Here is a 12,101-nt window from a genome sequence, read left to right on the forward strand (position 1 = left end):
ATAAGGCGTTTCTGTGTGCGACACACTAATTTTAAACAGCGGGAGATCAGATTTTCAGCGACAAGTTCTGAAGCTAGAATCTGGATATGACACAGAGTAAAAACAATTCTGTGTAAAATTAATATTCTCTGTAGTAAAATGTTTTTTTTTATTTGTATTGTACACATTCAAGAGTTGTAATGCATGTTCTGTGATATTTATTTTACTACAACTTTATATTTTCATAATTTAACTGAGCTTATCTCATCGATGGCCTTTTTACACTTTATGTTCAGCTGATATTTTATAACCTATATTGCATAATACATTTCATATAATCATTGATTATTCCAAGTTATGCACAGATACTGGGCCGAAAATCGTTGTCTCCTAACTGCTAACTGTATTCAAGTTATGCTTTTGTTATATAATTTCTTATATTTATTTATTTAGAGTGTTTAAATGCTAATGATATCAGTTATTTTTGTTTAAAAGCCGGAATATATGTTTTTTTTTTTTAGATAATACTAGATATGATTTAGCAAACCACGATAATGTAATAACTATCTTAACTTAACCTAATCGATTTGCATGGAAAGAATTTCGAGGTAGCTAACGGTTTCTGAACAAATGCAGTATTGTTGTCATAACATGACGCAACTGACTTCAATAACATTTTATCAACATTTTAGAATAACTATCTGTATGATTGTTTATTAGCAAAATCACCAGAAGCCTATTTCAAATTGAATGTTTACTATGTATTGCTAATTTACCTCAAAATACACAAATGCACTACTGACTGCAGAACATTGGTTCACTTAAACTAGTGTAATGTGTAAAGCATGGTTAACATGATGTTTGTTCATACACAGATAACAAATGATGGGTATTGCTTACCAATCCAGCTATGTTGCAACAAGAGCTTATCATCTACAATACCTGTTTGACAGCGTGGCTTAAATAATAATTATCCTCAACATACAGTTTGTTGTACTTACCATTACTATTAATTTTAGGAAGATACGCAGATCTAAGAGCACATTCAAGCCTGGATGATTGTGAGTTGGATCTGGATGTGAAATAGAATATGATATATGTATATTTGTTACAAATAAAGATAAAATGTTTTTGTTTTTATGGTTATTTAGTAAAAGCCTAATGACCAAAGACACCTGTGCCCAGTTCCGAATAATAAAAAAGCTACCGACTTTTCTTGGAATCAAACTGGTGCCCTTTTCATTGTGAGGAGAGCAATAAAACCAATCCGGTTTCGGTACCCAGTTACACATTATTCTACGGAAAGTAAATAAAAGAAACGTCTTATAACACTTAAAACATATATTTAAGCTTATACTGTTACTAAAAAGACTGTAAATATACAAAAAAGATGGTAAGTGGTGATCGATTTCGATTGGACACTCCAATCATCATCAGACCCAATAGGTGAATGACAAGAATCTTGAATGGCGTCCCTACTAGAAGTAGGAAAAATATCAATTACAATACAATAGTTTGCTGTTTGAGTTGAAAATTTACACACAACTGTCCTACCAAGATCAAAAACGTTATTTGACACTGTGATTTTGGTTTGAGACGATGTCGTTTGATTTGTCGTTGTGTTTATCGGATTTAAGGAAATCACCGTCCCAGCTGATCCTTGGGTTATTTCGTATGATTTTGTGTCCACGTATAATATCCTACAATACAGCTGACGATTTGCATCCATATCTATCTATATATTAATAGGCAAGCATGTTTCTTTAAAACCTTTTTTCTCAGCTCATGTGCATCGTAGGGAAAATCTACGCATACCGTTAGAAAGCTATTTTCCTGTAGGTGTGCAGAATCCCTTTATAAATTAAAATAGGCTCAAAGATAAGCACAAAAAATTAGTTTAAAAATTTGAAAAAATTAACATGGATTTTATGGGTTGCTATGCTGGTTACGAAATAACAACGAAATATAAACAGAAAATCAAAACAAATGGAAACTCAAATCACATGTTTTATTTACAGTGTGGGGAGAAAATAGAGAAGTCTGTACATTACATATTTTTGGTCGAGTTTCGACCACTGGACGACCTCTCGTACTTATTTAATACGCAAGCAGGATTTTTGTGACAATTACTCCTCCGAAACTACTGAACCGATTGACATGTTTTTGGTCTCATTGGAAAGAGCGTAACGTGAAGTTGTGCAGGAAACTTTCTTTTTAGGGAAATAATTAGAGAGTGAGGCCCTGGAGCCCTTTAAAGTTTCGTATTTCTCCATAAGATTAACATGGGAAACAAAAGTTGTTATGAAACTCCAGCTGTTGTCAGAAATTAAAAGTGAGAAGAAGAACATGTTAATTTTGTGAACAGTCAATAAGTTTGTTAATTTAACAGTTTGTTACAAACATTTACTGACTGGTTGAAATGAAATGTTTACTATTTGAATTTGGGTTGACGTAAATATTACAATGGAAAAAATCGAGAGAGCCTGGATAAATTGATATCTTAAAAAGAAAACTGAATTAACACTGCGTTGCATATTCTGATTAATCATTGAAAGAGCCCATTTGAAAACTATGGAAACATTGAAAAGTCATAGATCACCACCAAGGAGAAGAAATAGAACTTTTTTTTAATCTATCATGTTATTATGGGCAACCTAATGCGGCTATGAGTAAGGCTATTTGTAGAAAACACAAAAAAAAACAAGATCAGCTTAAAAAAAATGTTAAGATATTTACAAGAAATTGTGATTATATCGATCTGTTATGTACCTACATCATGAGTATTTCCGAAATCTTTGAGTCGAATCTTTCAAAGTCATCAGAAATTATGACTGTTATTTGTTTTAAAATAACGCCTTTAATACTTAGGCTAGCAATTGCTCGAATACGAGCAACGGGGACACTAGTTAAAATAAAATATAAGATATAAAATGGGTTTATAAATAAGAATGATTATAGAATTTTTTTAGTCTCAAGATCACTTAACTATGTGAAACAGATTATTTATCTTGAGATCATGCCTTTTTAGATTCAAACTGAAGTTAGAGACTATCCATCCAATACATATTCAGTAAATGATTGAACAAATCTTGTCATTTAAAGGCAAACGTTTATGTTTTGCGTGTCCTAAACAAGGCCCCTTCTAAACCCATGCAAGTATTTTGTTCCACAAAGTACTGAGAATATTTTACTATAGGGATGTACTATGTTCTCAAAAACTATCATATATTAAAAACAAATAGAAAACATATTTACTGTGTGAGTGTGTAGCCACTTCATATTGTTCATCATACTGCATCAAAAAAACAGCCATTTTTTTAACCCACAAACCGCACGCGGTACGGTTCTAACGTAGCATTTTTACTCCCAAGGGAGTAATAAGCCTTCTTATTCCTTAGGGAGTAAAAATCAGCTGTTGTAATCAGTTGTAAATTTTGATTGTAGCAATCGCATGGATTGAAATTGTTTGTTTATTAATTTATTACGTAACGTTCTAGATTATTGTTGCAGTGTTATCTAGTTCGAAATAGGGTAACAATCGTAATAGACTAAATGATTGACTTACGCCTACTAAACCGCTGCTTATTTACATAAGCTGAATTGAAAACTAGCTGGAAGTTGTTTTGAGAGGTTATCTTAACATGAAAAGTATTTTCATTTTCTGGCTTAGCCTGTCAATTAATTTATATGACGAAACATATTAAACACGGGAAAAAGGTTTCTTTTCAACCCCTTGCTCATTTTCCAATCTCGGCTTCAACTCTATCATAAAACTTGGGCAGTTGAAAAGAGTCACTTTACGCCCTAGGGCTGAAATATAACATTTTTTTTAATCTCTTTTATAAAATATGTTTTAAGAAAAATCTTTTATGAAATAACTGGTGCAAATGGATGGAATATGTACTTGGGTATTACATACTTCAATGCTACCGTACTTAATTCTACTGAGTAGTAATACTTCTAGAGCAAAGTGACTATCCCCCCTCCAGTTGGGGGTTCTTCCTCAATAAGACCTCTTGACTTTAGTTTCCTACTGTCACGAGATCACGCTATGTTTGTAACCGTTTAACGGTCCATAAGACCGGCTGTGCTTTTTCTGCGGGATCTAAACGTTCATACGACTACTCTGTAATGTACAGAGCCTATCTTTTGGTCGTATTGTTTTACTTGTACCTAAAAAAATGTTGGGGTGGATTTTACATTTATAAAATATTCAATCTCGTGTCGTTTTTTTTACTTTAACACTGAAGTGGGTATCCGATCTGTGAATCATGTAGCAAATGTAGCAAGTCACTAACGAATTGTGGTCAAACACAACGTGAGGTTCTTTTTAATCAGTGGGGATCCTGTGTTATATATTTTTCTGCACAGCTGCTGCAAAGAATTATATTTTGCATTCTGCTTCGTTCACGTCCCGTTGAGATACGTTCTACAAGAAAAAAACTAGTTACATAATTCCATAATTAGTGAACATTGATTTAAAACAATCAGAAATAGCTACAAAAATGCTAATTAAAAAAATTAAGTTTGTTAGCCAACCTAGTACATAAAATAAGTACAATCTGTTCATATAGTGCAATATGTACTATGAGTACAATATGTAAAAAATTTCTTTATTATTTATTTTGATTTTGATTATTTATACTCTTGTGGCCTTTGAGTGCAGTGGTGACCAGTATTTTACAATTAAGTTACAGCTTAAAGTGGTTAGTGCGAACAGTTGTTCGCATCGCATAGGACAGTTGTCCTAAAAGATGGCTCAATCAATAGAAAAATTTGTATTGTAGGGATTAGATACTTAAATTTAATAGTAATGCTCTATATTTTATTTATGTTTTGCATTTTTTACCAGGGGAGCTTGCATTGTATTACACATAAATCTATTCAGCCTCTAATACAAACAAAATATTTTACTACTATTCCTCCATTGCACTTTAGCTTCATCATTTTAAGATAGCCCACAAGCTACTCTTAGTTGCAGCAACAGATAGATCATAATCTCACCCGGTGCAGAGGTCACGTACGTGATAAATGGATTGTGTGTTAATTCAAATCCGGTGTGACTCGCATATTAAGAGGATGTATATATTTCTGTTACCATAGTCGTATACAGACTGTTTGCAAATATTACTGGACTTTGGCAATGTAAATCTATAATACTATTTTTAACTGTTGGTTAAATTTTATACATACAAAACTCAGCTTTTGGTTAGTCTTAGAAGGAATTCCTCATCTCTAAATTTCTTTTTTATAAATAATTTTTTAATTTTTTTTTACTTACTGCACTCCCCCTATATTATAGTATATGGATATTTTACAAATTTGTTTTTTGTAAAAGATTTGGAGTATGAGTGGATATATCCGTTTTGGGCCCCCCTGAACCCAAAAAAATAGTTTTTGAAGTGATGTATGTGTATGCGTGTGTCTATCTGTCTGTACATGTGGATGTAATAGAGCTACAGACTAAAATATGTAGATAGATTTTGATCAAATTTGGTATGTAATGCACCAAAAACATATTAAAACCAAACAACACTCGGTAACGTGAATAAATGCCCGGTGCGTGAGTAATTCAGCAATATTTATCTATGGTGTCTCCAGGCATTTCTTTAATTTTTTTGAAAGTTTTGATTTTCAATGGTGATTTTTTTCATAGAAACCCATAAAATAACGGAAAATCAATTTTTTTTAATAGCTCAAACGTTTTTAATAAAACTTAAGTATATTATGGTCCTTTAAATTTTGAACAAAATTGTACAACTCAATTGCTTTACAAATTACGGTTCAAAAATATTGTAACCTTTGTTATTTTCCCAATAAAAATAAAATAAAATAACCAAAATCTTATTTAAAACCCCCTGTTTTGATTACAATTTGTGTGTTATTGCCATTGTAATTATAAACAAAACACTGCAACCCACATTGCTGTAAATAAAAGCTGGTTCAACAGTTAATGTAACTTTTGTGATTTTCCATGTAAAATATTACACTCTCACCACTTACCAAAGGTTGTTGACAATCTAATAAGAGAAAGTATGTGTCAGATTGCTATATTTACCATATGTATGGATTAGAAAAAATGCATCTTTTAAAATCTGTCTATTAAGGATCTACTCTGTGGGCTTTAAAATGTTTTACATCATACTTATAAATATAAACTCAGTATACTTAAAATGTAATTAAAACCTAGGTTTTCCTCTTGGCGGCTTCCTTGTGAAAAATCGAGTAAATGTCCGTAAACACCGAGGTGATGTAAGATGTTTATAAGATTGATGGAAGCTAAATATTGCAATAGCCTAAGGTCTTAGATATGATTGATAGAGCAAACTTTGATCAAGTTAAAGTGCAGGAGACACTCTTTTATGTGTTTTAGAGGTAAAGCTTGTTTTTTTTTTATTGATGGAAAACCTTTTTTATAATTTATAATAACCATTACAATATTAGTGTTTAAGGTCTAGACAAAAAGCATTTAAACATCTAGATTGTCTAAAAAAAATATAAACTATATCAATATTCAACAATATAAACGTGAGTAATACGCAAAAACAATATTAGATGAACAAAACTAGTTTTAAAATGTATAACAACAATAACTGAACAACGTAATGGTGACATGAAAATTTAATAATCTCAGTCGACATGTACAAAAAGATCAAGTTGAGAAAATTAATTTACAAATAAAAACTTGTATAATTGATGGTCAAATAGGCTTATCATGTCAGAAGGTCTTAATTTTTCAAATCCATACATTTTTATACTTTAATACTTTTTATTGAAATGGTGACCACACAAAGAAGGTATTTTAAGCCAAGTATGAATAGAGATGTGTGTTATATCTTGTAGTCTTGTTAGTGACAAAGGCCGACATATTCTTTAGACACAGCTGTTAATTAATAGCCCATAAAGTTAATGTCAACTAAGGGACCTACAGTTTATGGTGGAATCCGAACCACATTTTTACCTCGGTGAACTGGTCTAATATCATGATAATACTGCGGATAGTCGTAGTACAGTGCGCATAGTGCGAACGTTAATTCACACCAAGGAGTATCGCATGCCAATAAATATCCACAATTCGTGACCTCCTAGTACTGGATTACAGGACGACGCCACCGTCCCAGTCAATAGAGGCATTACAGCTATTACATAACATATTACAAGTATTACATAACATAAAGGTACTACAGTTGAAGATTTTAATCAGATTTCTCGATCTGATAAATTTTGCTTTGCTGTTCATAGGTATTATATTGATGAATCCATTTAAAATGTTTTTATGTCCAAATCTGGCTGGAATATGTAATTCCAACTGGACTAGGAATAGTGGACAGTTGTTTTAGGACCCAAACTATCAAGAGCATAACAAGTTTAACTAGAATTTCAAGTAACAACATTTTCATTATTATTATCTCGTAAGTAAAATTAACAAATTATCAATAACTGTAAATTTTTTTTTTACTGTAATTTAAGGGTTTTTTGGGCTGTCGAGTTGTATGTACGAAAATGATGAGAGTTTTATGAAACTCTATAATTGGAGAAGTTTAGTCGAACGGATATTTCCTTTTACTAAAATTTCAACTCAACGAAATAATAATAAGACATTTAAAAACACAGCATACTAATTAAGTTTCGTTAAAGTGTAAACTATTTGCAACATTGCGGTTCTGGTAACACTTTATCACATCGGATCCAAGGCATTCGATTTATTGGTGAAAGCAATATTCAATATTGAGAAACTTTACATGAAACCTTAAATCTCAACGTCTCTACCCGTATTACTTCCAACCACTTCATAAGAAACCTCTTTTTTAGATTCGCAATCAATTCAGCAAAATGATAAAAATATGTTTTCTTATCTTACAAGTTTCTATAACAGTTTAATGACGACATATGGATAATTTTTTTTCTTTTTCAGGGTGAAACAAATATTACTAATTCGTATGGTTAGTGTTATGCAAATAATTTCTTGGAGTGTAAATAAAAATACTACTAAGTCTATAGTTATTTGTGCAACTAGTGAGAAAAGTGAGCAATTGACTCACTCAAGAGAAATCCTTAAATCCTTAATATCCTTGTTTCTCGAGTGAGGCAATTGTACTTTGAACTCGAGTTGCACATTATACTTTTCCTACAGTTACCATAAAACAAATAAATTGTTGAAGAAACATAACCTATTTTTACACAGAAGTGAACTTTTAATATAACATTTAATGTGAAGTGACAAATACAACAGTACAACAGCTGACCAGCTGATTTACAGCCAGTGCTGCCAACGTATTTCGCGCGCATACGACGTTGCCTGCATGTTACGCGCTCACTATTTCGTGCCTTCACGTTGCAAATCTGGAGTGAGACAAAGTAATTAGAGTGAGACAATGTTAACATTGTCTCACTGATGAGCGAATTGGCCACTTTGCTTTCTCAAATCAGTGAGAGAACATGTACATTGTTAGGTAACTGTAGGAAAATAATAATTAAACCATATATTTACACTTAAACTGTTTAAAACCATTTAAAACAATACTGTAAATATTTATAAAATCTGGTAATGGTGATCGATTTCGATTGTACACTCCAATCATCATCAGACCCAATAGCAGTATAATTTAGTTCATATTTCTCACAGCACAGCTGTTTAGTCATGTTCTTGATGAAAAATACCTCTGTGTTTTCCTTGATTCTTTTTGCAGCTATGGAATTACATAAATTGATTCGCCTTTTAGATCCAATGATGATTGGACTGTCCAATCGAAATCGATCACCATTACCATCTTTTATAAATATTTACTGTTTTGTTTTAAACAGTATAGTGTAAATATATGTTTCACGTATTTTTATTTACTGTCCTTAAAATTAATAACACCTATTATGCTAATTAATAGATAATGAATCTAGATAGTGATATTTTTCAGATTACTTTTTCGTGTTATATTAACCCCCCAATGAAATCAAATACCTTTTTAAAATTCAAACTACTCTCAGAAAAATTAAAAAATATGAAACTACACTAATAAACAATAAAAAATTTACTAATGTCTGATAACTTCAGCATGAAAAGGAGACTGACTATTTTGTTTAAATATTTCTTTTGCAATACTTAGCAACGCAGGTATTTCAATAGCATTAATCGTGTCTCAATATTAATAATGTCAACTTTAATAATTATAAGTCGAACGACAAGCTGTATGAAGCGTTTTAAAGCCACCGTATCTGTTTCCCATCAAGAACGCAATATTGTTGGTTATTGAATATCGCATTTCTTCTGATAAATCAATGTCTCAAGAAGGCGTTGCCATGACAACGGTGTAAACAGTCCTTTTACAGCTTCAGTATCTATTACCTGCGTAATTACTCTTTTGTTAACCAGATTATTTAATTTACTGAAAGGTGAGGTAGTAAATAGGTAATTATTGAAAATGTTGATTATAATGAGGAAATCGTTGTTTTCAACTTAAATTTCTTCATCTGCTAACAATTTATGAATCATAAAAAGATAATAATAAAATTTTCCAGATATTGAAAAAAAAATACTATTTTGTTCTCTATTAAGGATATCAACTATTACTATTAAATATTTTTACCTCTTGCATTAAGCAATTAGTGTTAAAAAAATTAAATACAACACTTAAGAAGCCAATTGAAGCTTTTATGTTAATCAGTCAAATAGGAAGTAAAAGATGAACACCAAAAACAATCAGCTCTTAACATTGGCAACGGCGATAGATGTTAAAAGCTAAAGTGTAACCTATTAATGCAAACAAAAACTACAACTTTTACTTTTTTTATGTAAGATCTGACAAAATAGCACTTAGTGAACTAAATTTCAAGCAAAAATTAGTCGAATAATGTACGTTGACATACCTCCGTCACGATAATAAACTCAATCAGGAATTAATAAAACAAACCTTAGTAATAACTAACATAAAATAGTAAAATTAAGTTCGATGGAAAAACTTCATAGAAATCCTGTTTTGTAAAACTGAAATGTTTTTTCGAGTTTTTAATCAGTAGAAAACAAGTTTTCGAAACTCACAACGTCGTGGTTCTCATATAACTCACAAACACGTGACTTTACACTGGCGTTGCTGTATTGTTTGTTTTATTCTGATTTATGCGGTTCGTGACTATTTTATAAACGAAAGATTAGCAGAGAAAAATGCGCTGAGAAAATCTAGAGGGAAAATATCGTGTTTGTATAAAATACTTACATAACAAATAGGCCTACCCTGTTAAAAACTAACTATAGGCAAATTATTAACTGATAAATCATAAATTTACTAATTGCTATTGAATTAATAATACTATTAATAAGTATACTGTAATAAATGTTTTTGCATGCAAATATTTGATACGAGTTAATCGTGGTTATTTTGTAAATAAGACTTACACTTTCAATTAAAATTTAACTTTTAGAGTGTGTAATGGGTAGATAATGTGAAAATAATTGGGGTGTATAGAAATAGGGTTTAGAAACAAAATATATGAAAATAAATAAGGTTGTATTAAAAATTGTAGTTCTATTAAAACAGTCTTTAATTTTTTTTAATTCATACTAGTGGTCCATACTTGGTTGGCGATAACTAGGCCAAAAATATGTAATGTACACGCATTGGATACTGAAGCAGACATCCCATCTGTATGGACCAGCTGTCGCCATTTTTTAGTTAAAAACATCTAGTTGTGTGAGCCAGTCACAGAATACGTGGCTAAAATTATATTTTCTACATAATGTTTTTTGCTTACAAAGTTGCTGGGTCATAACAGTTGCTAGAGCTCATAATAAGTCATTCCATAAGTTTGACTTGGTAAAAAACATCGTGTAAATGACAGAAATTAGTCATTTAGACCAAGCGTAATCTATTGGTGGCTCACATCAACTACGACGAATTTAATTGAAATTGGCGACAACTTTAACATGAGGATGCAATGTCTAGTTGTATTCAAAGGTACAGACTTCTCAATTTTCACCCCGCGCTGTAAATAAAACATGTCATTGTAATTTCTTCCATTTGTTTAGATTTTCTGTTTATATTTCGTTGTTATTTCGTCACCAGCATGGCAACCCATAAAGCCCATGTTAATTTTTCAAAAAAATTATTTCATTTTTGTACTTATGTTTGAGTCTATTTAAATTTTAAAAGGGATTCTGCACATCTACAGGACAATATATTTCTAACAGTTTGCGTAGATTTCCCCTGCAATGCGCACGAGCTGAGAAAAAAGGTTTTAAAGAAACATGCTTGCCTATTAATATATAAATTGTATTACTCTATAACGCAATAGTATGAATTTGTATTGTTTTTCAAATTTATATGTTTATATAACTTTATTTACACAAACAGAACAGATAATAAATAAACACATGAATGAATTTACAAAAGTAAGTTCACTGTCTAAATTTACAAAACATTAAAAAGCACAACTCTTCTTACTTTGAAACGTTTTCAAAAAGGAACATACAGAGTTGAAAGGAAATCTGATCATTGTGAAAAACTGAAACATTCTGTTTAGAAAGAACTGGATACAATGGAGAATACGGTGACATCAACAGTTGTTTATTGGTTGCCATGGCAACTGGCAATCTGTTGTCAAGTGTTATTGACCTTTGAAAAGAACAAGATGTTTCATTCCGCGCATACTGCAAGATTGAAATCAACTTCTTTGAGTATTGTTGACAATCTAACTTTGCAGGAATTGTTTTAGGCAGTTGAGGAAAGATTTATATGCAAGATCATTTTGATAATAGGCTACATTGGTTTTGTGATTATTTAATAAACATTATTGGTGAGATAAATATAATTGTGAGGCTCTGTTGAGCGTTTGAGAACTGTTATGTTTTGTATGTTTCTTTCCAAAATTAGATAAACCCCTGGAAATAATGTATTAATAGACTTGGGTAGCATAAAAGTTAGGTTATTTTATGAGAAATCATTGTTTTCGTCGCTATTGCTTTTATCTACCTTTGAGCAAGGAGAGATGGATTTCTTATCTTAAATTTCGTCAGTGTAAATACAATAAACATAGTAAGATGTTAACGCATTATAACACACGATAGAACAACTAGTTGTGATATTCACTAAATCATTACATTCACCTTCATTAATATTCACTAAAAGAAAATG

The sequence above is a fragment of the Macrosteles quadrilineatus genome, unplaced genomic scaffold (genome assembly GCF_028750875.1).
Source record: "Macrosteles quadrilineatus isolate MER2022 unplaced genomic scaffold, UCM_ALF_1.0 Scaffold_5__1_contigs__length_97177068, whole genome shotgun sequence".
Taxonomy (NCBI): Eukaryota; Metazoa; Arthropoda; class Insecta; order Hemiptera; family Cicadellidae; genus Macrosteles; species Macrosteles quadrilineatus.